The sequence below is a fragment of the Symphalangus syndactylus genome, chromosome 1 (genome assembly GCF_028878055.3).
Source record: "Symphalangus syndactylus isolate Jambi chromosome 1, NHGRI_mSymSyn1-v2.1_pri, whole genome shotgun sequence".
Taxonomy (NCBI): Eukaryota; Metazoa; Chordata; class Mammalia; order Primates; family Hylobatidae; genus Symphalangus; species Symphalangus syndactylus.
The window spans coordinates 147802311-147814930 of record NC_072423.2 but is presented as its reverse complement, the minus strand read 5'-3'; the positions used below and the strand labels follow the sequence as shown (position 1 = coordinate 147814930).

At 36.0% G+C, this 12620-nt stretch overlaps 1 protein-coding gene across 3 annotated transcripts in view; it reads right to left on the bottom strand.

Moving 5' to 3' along the window:
* The window catches only part of DLC1 (DLC1 Rho GTPase activating protein), a 530175-nt gene that overhangs the window by 425771 nt on the left and 91784 nt on the right, over positions 1-12620 (bottom strand). For 2 of the 3 annotated variants that reach the window (XM_063637784.1, XM_055287572.2), the window contains exon 1: positions 12182-12431. The exons of the other annotated variant lie outside the window; for it this stretch is intronic. The gene's annotated coding sequence lies outside the window, so the exon portion shown is untranslated. Of the gene's footprint in view, positions 1-12181; positions 12432-12620 lie in introns of those variants that run through there. 3 annotated transcript variants of the gene reach the window in all.

The following is a 12620-nucleotide window of genomic DNA, read 5'->3' as shown; positions in this document are numbered from 1 at the left end:
GCACCTGTAGACCCAGCAACTTGGGAGGCTGAGGTGGGAGGATTGCTTGAGCCCGGGAGGTCAAGACTGCAGTGAGCCATGATCGCACCACTGCACTCTTGCCTGACTGATAGAGCAAATAATAATAATAATAATAAATTAAACAAATTAAATGCTACCATATTTAACAATTGGAGACACTCTAGTTTGAAAATCACTGATCTATATTTGATATCAAACGATCATGCTCTATTTTTGCCCTTGTGTCTGAAATAGAAGACCACCTTATAATTTGGATTGCCAGTTGTTCTTAGAAAAGAAGTGCTTGATAATAATTACTACTGCTGATTCTACAGCCTGAGAGAGCAAGGTACAGATGAAGTACCGCTGGCTGACATCAAGTGTTCAGTCTGTAGAACTGACAGTAGTTAGATCGTAATCACTATTCATCAAGCATTTATTTAGTACCCAGTGAGTGGCAGAAACTTGGCTAAACCTTAGGAATATAAACCTAAATTATATATTCTACCTTCGCTACTGAAGCTTACAATTTTGTGGGAGAAACTCCTGTAGACAAGGATAATAGTTCCAAAGTTAAAGTTCTATCATGGCCACAATATCATTGGCAGGGGTATGAATATCAAGTAGAGGCTCATTAATTTCCTCTTCTTTCCTTCCCTCCTCGTCTCCCTTCCCCTCCTTTCCTTTTTTTTCCGTCTCCCTCCCTCCCTCCCTTCTTGGTGGTTCAGGGGCTGGTGGATATGTCAGCTAGGGCTTCACAGAGGAGAACATGTGTGAATGACGTCCTCTGTGGTAAATTTTCTGCCTCCAGAACATTCAAGTTAAATGGTATCTGAGGTACAGTTTCCTACTGGATAGAAGAAATCTTCCTTTCTTTCTGGCTTCAGATTTCTACTATTCTAGAATTACCTCTTTGGAAAAGATAGCAGAGGTGACAATAAACTCCAGAGAATCACTTGCAACTGGAAAACTCACTGGTTACCTTGGAGGGGAACATTTACCAGAAACATTTCAGAGAACTTTTTTTTTTTTTTTTTTTTTTTTAAGAGGGAGTTTCACTGTTGTTGCCCGGGCTGGAGTGCAATGGTGCGATCTCGGCTCACTGCAACCTCTGCCTCCTGGGTTCAAGTGATTCTCCTGTCTCAGCCTCCCGAGTAGCTGGGGTTACAGGCATGTGCCACAACGCCAGGATAATTTTTTATTTTTACCAGAGACAGTTTTCTTCATGTTGGTCAGGCTGGTCTCAAACTCCTGACCTCAGGTGATCCGCCTGCCTCGGCCTCCCAAAGTGCTTGGATTACAGGCGTGAGCCCCCACGCCCGGCCTTCAGAGAACATTAAGAGAAGAAATTTTTCAAAGAAAACAATTTTAGCATGCGTCCCAGAACAAATGATTCAAGTCTTCTGATTGAAGGGAACTCATGAGGATGCAATGGTACCAGAAAGAAAAATAGACCACGTAAGAAATAACAATGTGAATTTTCCCAACATAGGAGATAAGCAAACGGTTCTAAATGTAATCCGAGAAAGAGAAAAAGAGATGATGTATTCGGAGTTGGGCATCAGCAGTATCAGATTTCTCAAAAGTAACAGTGCAGAGAAGATGACAGGCAAATACGACTTCAAAATTTCGATGGGAAATTATCTCTGCCTTAAAATTATATGAAAAGTCTTACTTTTTTTTTTAACCTCTTCTCAAAAGCTACTGGAGAGATAGCTACCCCTGTCAGGCCTCTGAGCCCAAGCTAAGCCATCATATCCCCTGTGGCCTGCACGTACACATCTAGATGGCCGGTTCCTGCCTTAACTGATGACACTCCACCACAAAAGAAGTGAAAATGGCCTGTTCCTGCCTTAACTGATGACATTGTCTTCTGAAATTCCTTCTCCTGGCTCATCGTGGCTCAAAAGCTCCCCTACTGAGCACCTTGTGACCCCCACTCTGCCTGCCAGAGAATAACCCCCCTTTGTAATTTTCCTTTACCTACCCAAATCCTGTAAAACGGCCCCACCCCTATCTGCCTTTGCTGACTCTCTTTTCGGAATCAGCCTACCTGCACCCAGGTGAAATGAACAGCTTTATTGCTCACACAAAGCCTGTTTGGTGGTCTCTTCACACGGACGCGCATGAAAACCTCCAAATTAAAAAATAAACACAGTCGGAAAGACATGGCAAAAGGAAGCCAAGAATTCAGCACAAGTGAGGAAGGAACAAAATTTTCAGGATAAAAGTTGTGTAGCAAGTCCAGTGGTCAATCATTTCACATAAATCCTAAAGTTCTCTCTGGGAGATGTCTCTAGAGAAAGGGAAATAATAAATTATATATGACATATTGAGAGGAATATTATAATAAAGTCAAGCAATTTGGATGGAAGAATTATTAATAGTTATAGAGAACACTAGGGATATCAATTATCAACCCCAGGAAAAATAGTTTTACAAGAAGGAAAATATAATTATAGCACACTCTGTGAGCTGTGGCTAATTTTTTTCATGTAGCCAAAATAATGCAAATAGTAAACATTAAATTAACCAAAACATATGAAGCAATGATTTTCAGTGCATAGGATTCTGTAAGGAGTGAGATTAGGGAGAGCAGGGAAAATAATTTAAGGGAGATAGTCACTTTCTGTACAGGAAGTTAACAGATAATGTTTAAAATAGAAAAAAAATCATAGTACAATCATATTGTTGAGAAATACAGAGTTAAATGTCAGAAGACATAGCTAAAAATAATTTAAAGTATTATGATATTGTGTGCCATTTGCTAAGAAAGTCTTATCTCTGGATTTCAGAATTCATGCTAAAAATAATTTAAATTTTAAAATGTTCTACGGCAGTAATTTTAAGGTTAAGTTGATGCATAAACACAACTGCAGTTCTTCTACAATATGTCTGGTGGGGCCAAACCATTCTTTTTGCCCCATCCCCCTCACCACACCATCCCCTTGCAATTACACAAACACCAGTCTCATGTACGTGGCAAAGGAAAGGTGCCAGTCTGCTATTTATCTCATGTCACCAATGTCAGCGCAATTTCTATGAGATTCTTAGGTCAGTTCTTTCAGAGTGTTCTTTCCTTCCCCAACTCTGCTGTTGAATTCCTGAAATTTGGAATAGGTATTCTTAGGAATTGTCCAAGCCATAGTCTTCCTAAAATGTTATCTGAACAGAAGTTTAACATACATAAAATAACATATAAATAGCATTACATTAGTCAATGCACATAAATGGGGAATTCTCACTCAAATTCCCACTTTTTCTCAATACCTCACTCACAGTACTTGGAAAGATGGCAACTTTTGTATTCATCCCATCAAATGCAGGTATCTTATTTTGTCCTTTGAGAATACATGTGATATATATATGTGTGTGTGTATATATAAAGCAGTCCTTTGAGAATACATGTGTATATATATGTGTGTGTGTATACACACATATATACACATATGTATACACATACATGCACACATAAATATGTATATGTAAACACACATACATGTATAAATGAACACGCTATTGACTTCTGGGTTGTGAGTGTGTGTGTGTGTATACACATATATATTGATATAAATAAATGAACGCATGATTACTCTAGGATATTCTATTAAATATCCTGAATATTTAATGGAAGGGAAAATAAAGACATAACAGTACTGCCATTTTACTTTTCTTTTCTTACTTCTTCCTTAGATAGCTAGAATTACTTCTGGTTTCCCTTCGAGTGTTTCATCCTGATTAGCCATCCCATGTTAAATTTCTAAGTCATGTTCTCCTCCACTTACTGCTTTATACACATATACACACACACAGACACACACTTGTGTGTGTATATATGTATATACATACATATGTGCATATATACGTATATGTACATGTGTATATACATATATATGTGCATATATACATATATGTACATATGTATATACATATATGTACACATATACGTATGCACATATATACATATATGTACACACACATACATGTACACATACACATATATGTACATATGTACACACATACACATATACGTGTACATATATGTACATGTATACATATACACATACATGTATGCACATATATGTATGTATACATATACACATACATGTACATGTATGCACACATATGTATGTATATGTAAATATACGTGCATATATGTACGTATATGTACATATATGTATATACATATATACACACAGACACATACAAATATATGTGTGCATATGTATGTATATAAATATACACCCACACATATATAAAACAGCTATCAGACAGCATGTGCTTAGTCACTGTGGGAAGGAAGAGAAGATGTAAGGGAAACAATCTCATGTTAATTAAACGTAACTTACACTTTCTAAAATGCTCTCTTGGCATATGAACCAAGAAGAAGACACCTCTACATTTGGCACATTTTGTTGCTATGTGGTGAGGGCCACCTTGGTAAGATGTGTATCTTGGAAACCTGAACATCCGGTAATGATATGAAATCTTACTGTATCTTAGCCTACTCTTGGGGAGTCACACTTGTACATCGTATGTGCCCCCAAAACAATTACTGAATTGAATTAGGCAACTAGAAAAGACAATCAACAACCTGGAAACAGACATGATCACAGGAGCACAACTTAATATAGTTCTTCAACTCATGTCAAAGTAAATCTTCATTACAAAGAGCATTTGTGGAAGCCAAAATGAAACCCATTTTCTTAATGATTATGTCAAAGAACAAATTCCCTAGCAAACTAAATTGTGTGCATTTGGGCGCCTTCCCACTGCCCCACAGCTCAATGATAAATGAAGAGGAATGCTCTTTACGGCCAAACTGAATTGACATATGCTTAGGAGCAGCAAGAAAGCCCAGGGAAGATATTATGTTTCTTAATTCCTTTATGTAAATACACAAATAGCAAAAACCACAAGAGCACATTTTTAAAAAGCATTTCTATGAGTCCAGTCCAGACAGCCAACTTTCAGTAAAAAACAATTAGTGTTTTTCCTTTAAAATATTCATGTTATCTAATCTAAATTAGACAAGACTAGAATTAGACTGTGGGCGGACAAACCTTTAATGACATGATGTAGGAATTTACCTCCATATGATTTCATGCAGATTCCCTTTCTTTAGTAGCAATATGTGTCTTAATCCCACACAAAATCATTATTCCTCTACTTTTACATACTTTGTTTAATGCTGGAATTTACTTGTTATACCTCATTATATGTTAGTGGAAAACATGAATCCCTGTTAAAATTTTTATTGGCAAATTTCTTAATGGAGATTAAAATATTATATATGAAGTAGCTTCCATGTCTTTAGGCTGTCTGGAAAGCATCAAAAACTTTACCAAATTAAAGAATAAGTCATCTATAATGAGCCAAGTAAGGGGAATAAGTAGTGTATCACTTTTTCCAAAAGACACATCCAACCTTCCATCAGTTTCAGTCTTTAGAAGAAAAATGAAGAAATAGGTACCCAGCTGAAAAATATTATTTTATTGTTAACCTATTTTTAGGTATATCTGAGTTTTTACTCAACTTAAAACATTTTTTTTTTTTCTCATTCTTAGCCCTCAGTGATTCAGGCAAATTTGAAAGTTAACTCTTTCAATCCACTAGAAGTCAGCTCATGAGAAAAGAGCGGGGTGTTGCAAAACTGCAAGCTGTTATTTCAGTGGTGCTCTATTTTTACGTTCAGGTTGCTGCTATTTAATGTCGCTTCCCGTAGTGTCTAATTTTCTTGCAGAGAGGAGACCAGATACTGGCAGTGTTTGACTTACCACCCACTTTATGGCTCAAGTCAGCCAGATTTGGAGATTCTGTTAACATTTTCTTAAGCAACCCACATGTAATTTGAGGAAACTGGGAATATTTTATGATATTTTCCTGATATCACTGAGATCTTTCTGGGGATATTGGTTTCTAGGAGATCCCAGAATTAACACAGCCATGAGGGACAATATTGCTTTATGGATGTAGTAATTTCTTGTTCTTTTTTTTTTTTTTTTGAGACGGAGTCTCGGTCTGTCACCCAGGCTGGAGTGCAGTGGCACGATCTTGGCTCACTGCAAGCTCTGCCTCCTGGGTTCACGCCATTCTCTTTCTTCAGCCTCCTGGGTAGCTGGGACTACAGGTGCCCGCCACCAAACCCAGCTAATTTTTTTGTATTTTTAGTAGAGACGGGGTTTCACTGTGTTAGCTAGGATGATCTCGGTCTCCTGACCTCGTGATCTGTCCGCCTCGGCCTCCCAAAGTGCTGGGATTACAGGCGTGAGCCACCGCACCTGGCCGGTTGTAGTAATTTCTAAGTGTCTATGTTTTATTTGGATCTCCATGTGTTATTTTTTTTTAAAGTATGCAGTCTTCTTAATTCTTCTTAATAGTAGTGTTTGATCCTATGCAGAATAATTGGGGCATTTACAAATACATTGTACCTTAGGTTAATTCTGCAAATAAATTCATTATCTTTTTTGCCATAATACATCCTTTCTGTAGAATCTCTTACAATGAAGAAAAGTATTGCCTTTCCTCTGAGCTTGTTTCACTTGAAATTTTTCATGTAACAGGAGATAGCCTAGGGTTAAAATTGATATTAAACGTGTGGCTGATCTTTTTATTATTGATGGCAAAGCAGTATGATTGAAATGTGGTTTGTCTTATTATGAAAAGACATTTTTATTCAACAAGTAACACGGATTATAATGTTTTATCATCATCATGGTGAGATGTGGTTTTGCTTTAAGTGGTCACTTTATTTTTAGCTTTGCTATCATTTCTAAGAACACTCCAAAAGTAGACACAGTAATCACTAAGTGTAAATAACAGATATAGCTACATCAACACAGGTGCTCAGATAGCAAGTTGACAGTAGGGAATTACATTTTTAGTCATTCTATAAGCATAATTTTCACTGAAATCAGGAACGAGATGTCATTAGGAACTTAATTACGTCTGTTAGCTTGGTGTCCTACCTGGGGTCAATGTCTCTGCTATCAACTTTTGTCTTCCATACATTTCTATCATCTCATCTTAATTTTGTCATCTACCTATAAATGTTTGAGCTTATTTTTATCACCAAGTGTTTTTCTTAATACCTAAGAAATATTAAGTGCATTAGAAACTTGCAATGATAACTATAGTAAAAAAAAAATGCTTCAATTAATTAAGCACTTATTATGGGCCAAGTACTGTATTTGGTATGTTACTTAGAAGCTATCTCCTTTAGTAGTAATACAAATATTGTATGAAACAAATACCATTATTGCTCTAATTTGATAGTGAAGAACTTTGGCAGGACTGAGTAACTAGCTCAGTGTCAAATACATACTGGTGGGCAGGAATTCTCTCCCATTTTTGCGAGGATGTCTGTGAAATAACTTTTTTTTCCTGGTGATTAGGGTTAGTTGCCTAAATTCTATGTACCTCAGTTTTCTCAGTTCTGTAATGGGAATAATGAAAAAACTGTTGATGGGAAAATGATGACTTAATAATAATGAGATTATAATATATGTAGAACACTTAGTCCATGGCACATTTCAAGCACTCACTAGATGTGAAGTGACTTGATCATGATGATGATAATGGTGATGGTGATGATGACGATGACTCCTTTAGCTTTCAACTGATATTAGCTGCAGAATCCAGGGCTGAGTATGAGCTTAAACTATCTCTTCTAAGTCCATGATATTTCAGTATAGATGAGTGATTAGAACAAAATGTGAGTGAAACACTATTATTCTCTATTCTTTTTTTTTTTTTTTTTTTCCTGAGACGAAGTTTTGCTCTTGTCGCCCAATCTGGAGTGCAGTGGCGTGACTTCGGCTCACTGGAACCTCCGCCTCCCAGATTCAAGTGATCTCCTTCCTCAGCCTCCTGAGTAGCTGGGATTACAGGTGTCTGCTACCATGCCCAGCTAAAGTTTTTTGTATTTTCAGTAGAGATGGGGTTTCACCATGTTGGTCAGGCTGGTCTGGAATTCTTGACCTCAGGTGATCTGACTGCCTCGGCCTCCAACATTCTTTCTTGATTAATTGACTTATGCCTTTTTAAACAAGGACTTGTTGATTACACTGTATGCAAAACAATTTGCGCACATCAAATCTCATCTAATGCTCAACATGACCTGGCAATCCCCTACTTTACTAATAAAAAGCAGAAACTCAAAGTAGTTACGGGGCAAGCATCAAATCACAGAGCGTCAAGTGGTAAAGAGGAAATCAGAGCCAGTTTTCTAACTTTGCCCATTATTTTTTTCAGTACACCACCCCGTTTAAATTGTGGAAAATTCACTAGTGCTCTGTTCTCACTGGCCTCATGTAACTTTTAATTTCAAACCATTTCTGGATGCCTATGCTTCCTTCTGGTGCTTAATGAACTTGAAATGTCATCTAATGAGAGTGTTGTTAACCTCTGGCCCCAGGCTCTGATGACTCTTTCCAACCTCTTATTTTCCTTCCCCTTTAGAAATTATTATTCTATTATTACAGGATGTCTGGAAAATAAGAAAGAAGTCCAACTCCTACACAATACCATTCCTCAACCCTAGTTTTCCTTTCTTTTTTTTTTTTTTCCTTTGCTTTTCCTCCCATTCATTTCACAAACATTTATTGACAAATAAGTGTTGATAATTTCTGACATGCTAGGTATTTTGCTAATTGCTGGGAATAAAAGAAACACTAACTGAGTATCTAAACTTGCTGTTTAATCTTCCTACTTCTTTTCTATCTCATTTCCATTAACAGAGCTGATTTTCTCTTTGAATTATTTGAATTGCATTGCTAAAACACTTTGTTATTTCAAGCTAATACAGAAACAACCTTTTCACACATACAATTGTCTTTTCCACCCATTTATCTCAATTAATGAGCAAGTTCATATGCATGCTGTTTACATTATCTTTCAGCTTTTTTTTTGGCATTTGAGTCACTGTTTAATCTTTTAAAGTTCATTTATATACTGTAATCCACTGAATCAAAATTAACAATCTTTTTTAACTGGGTCTCAAGATCCTATTTTATTCGTTATTATTCTGTTTAACTTTCTTAAAAATTAGCCCATTTATTTATCAAAACTCCATAAACTATCAGTTTAAAGCCAAAACAGAACCATAGAAGTAAACACTGTATTTCTCTATCACACCAAAGTCAATTAAGAGACATTCTTCTCTATAACTCTGTTTGGTCTATGTTGTTTATGCAAGGGGCTTATCTTTCGTGTGGGGAAAGCAGGCCCAATATTCACACTACTTCCCTCCAACTTGAAAGTTTTCAGTGTTCCCTTGTCCTCTTCCAATTCTCATGTGTAATTCTTGACATGTCTCTATTTTGATAATAAAATCCCTGATCTAGATCTTGGTCATTTGGAACTTTGCCACACTGTAATGGTTTTTAAAGAGTGATTCTCATTTCATCACACTGACATCACTCATTTTTCAAGAGGAAACAAATAAAATACAAACAAAAGACAGATTTCAAATGATCCATTTTTGACCTATTTTAAGCCTGTAAGACCTAAAACTCTATGAATAAGATTAAACCATCCCATAAGTATTTGTAGTGAGTTATATGGTATGGGTAGGTATAGACAGAGACAGAAAAATTCTTTTTTTAAATATTATAATGTCCTTATGAAGAAAATGAAGTGGTGTGCTCTCTTTTACTAGGCCTTCTAGGAATCATGCAGTCAGCTATAAGAGCCACCACTTTACTGCACTTATTTCTCATTCCAATAATGTAGAGTGTGGTGACAGTGAAAGGAAGTGTTGAATAGTGTCTCTTTTAAGTAGTAATAACATCAGGAAACTCAATCTGGTCATGAAAATGGAAAAAAAAAAGCATCATGACACATTCTCTCTAAAGAAATGGCAGCTACTAGAAATGCAATGTGTTACGTTTATGAGAAAGGGTCTTGTCTGAGAAGGTATACTGCTTCAGCACACGCAGCAACAAATACTGTCATATATGAAGTATGATGCAGATGAAATAGCCAATGCTCCCATTTTATACCACATTGGTCAGACATTTATTTATATACTGTAAAAATTCTGCATTCTACAATTAAATGACTTTGTAGAAGGCTTAGAGTAGACATACAAATCAATTAAGGGATTGCAAACATGCTGGAGAAATGTAAACATATTTTTTATATGTCAACTTAGGCTTTTTATATATTTAGTGAAAAAACCCACATAGAACTTGAAATAAGCTACAGCAACAATGATTTAGGCTAGATAGAAGAAAGGATGTCTGGGTGGATTTGCTGTAAGATTGCCTCTGAAAGTCATTGGTTGGGATAGTTTCATTATGATCATCTGAGTACAAGGATATGAATTAGAAAAGCTCTTTTCTAGTCCTATTTTTAAAGAAACACCAGATTAAAATTAATACAATTATTAGCATATGGATTTATTTTCTTGACATAAACATTGAATATAATAAAATAGTCATAAAGCAAGTTACTACTGTAAAGTGTTTATTGAAGGCACAGTAATTTGATTTTTTTTAAAGTTATGATTTTTTTCCCACATAAGTAACATTGGTGACAGTTTTACCCTTTTTTTTTTTTTTTTTTTAAATAAGAGGAACTGCAAATTTCTGTCTGCAAAGCACCCTCCTACTGGACATGTTCATACTTCATTATGCGTAATTATTATGGGAGGGCAGGGTGATGGGATAAAAAGGTATCTGAATTATGAATCAGGGCGCTGTGGTTCTGCTTTCATCTCTTCTGCTAGCTAGAGGTGTGACCTTGGACAGGTCGCTTTTAAATCCCATTTCTCAGCTTCTTGTAGACAACCTCAAGACATTGTTAGAGGAGACAATCTCTTAGGTTCTTTCCTTCCCTGAAATTCCATTTGGAGATTTTAATTAAATCATAATTTATATAAGTCAGTATTTTATCTTTCACATATATAAAAAGTAGATTCTGTCATATTTAAGAAGTTTTAACACAAATTGTCAGTGAATAGTTAAAATTTATCAATATAAGTTATTCTAGCATAAAATTTGAGAATAGCTAATACAGCAGATGGTCACCTTGTACTATATAAAAACTTATAATGAAAACAGTTACTTCATTTCTTATGATTCAACTGTCAAAATAGCTCTCCATCTTTCACTTAGTATATTTTGTATTCATCTAATAGATTTGAAAATGTACATGAATATTTCTTCCCTTTATGTACCATTTTATTTCTATAAAATGACGAATTTTATTATAAATATTCAGAAATACAACGGTATCTTATGCATTATAAGTCCATACTTTTTCAGTAATTACTAAACTTCTTTTCTAATATATTGTACATTTAAACATTTAAGATTAGCTTAAAGAGACTACAGTCAGGTGGAAATATAATTTTACGATTACATAAAGTAAGGACACAAACAGTTTCCATATGTCTGGAGTGATTTCTGGCTACCTGAAAAGAGTTATAATGAGTGTCAGTGTCACTGAGATTGACTTCACTTATTCAAAATATTACACAAAATGTGACCTGAGCAAGCAGTGAATCCAGGAAAATTAATATAAACTAAATTCGATTCCGACATTTAAATTTCCAAAACTCAGATTAAATACTATTTAGGGCAGAAATAATTCCTGAAATTTCACGTGTTTACCTTTTTTTTTTAAATGAAACTTTTAAGCTGTATAGGAGAAGCTTGACATATGGTTGAAACTGGCTTGGGTAAAATAATAAGAAATTCAATCTTCGTAGTTTTAAATGAGACACAAAATACTCTTTGGAGACTGATTATTAAGCAAAAGTCACTCGGGTGCTTTCTACTATTCCTGATGGCAAAGGAAGGTAGGGGAGGAATTCATTTACACCTCACACTGATGTGTGAGAAAATGTATTTGTTTCACGTTATGCCAAGAAATAGGAAAACTGATCTGACAGCTCAATTAATACATAAGCTAAACATAAAAAGGGATTAAAAATAAAATCTTACTTTATGGAGGAAAAGAGTTAAATCTATATGGAACCTGTTTCAGAACTGACAGTTTGCTGAAACGAATTGACTCACAATTTTCTACTTATCAAACATTTTCCACTTCTGATTTTATGGCTTTGCTCTAAAACCTAGGAAGTCACCAACTCATTGCAAGATGCTAACATTTATCTCAATCTTTCTGCCTCTTCAAAGACTGCCTCAAAGCATAAAGATAGTCCATAGCGTCTTACCTAGACAACGAGGAGCTGAAACGCCAAGGCATGACACTGCTCAGCACTCAGGCTAGGAAAGAAGTCCGTCCCCGTTAGTTTCTCCAAAATCTAAGTTCCCATTTCGTGGTTGAGATCATGGCTCTATTCTGAGCAGTTTCACGCAGCTTGTGATACTAACAAAAACACCCTCTGCAGCTGGAGGGAGCCTTAGCTAAGGCAGGATACTGTCAAGGCATTCCTAGTGACTTCTGTCTACTAAATTCAGGCTGAGGTTTTGCAAAAGGGGCCTCTACAACCAGGCCCAGATTGCCTGGAAAGTATTTCCTGCCTCTGAGGAGTGTGCATGCGAGAAAGGCTGTAGGAAGAGAGGGGAGGAGGGGAGAGCCCAGCCGCCTGGGCGTTTTAGGAGTTCTGATTTTACACAGAACTCAAGTGAGTTTTGTCAAAGCTCTTGAGG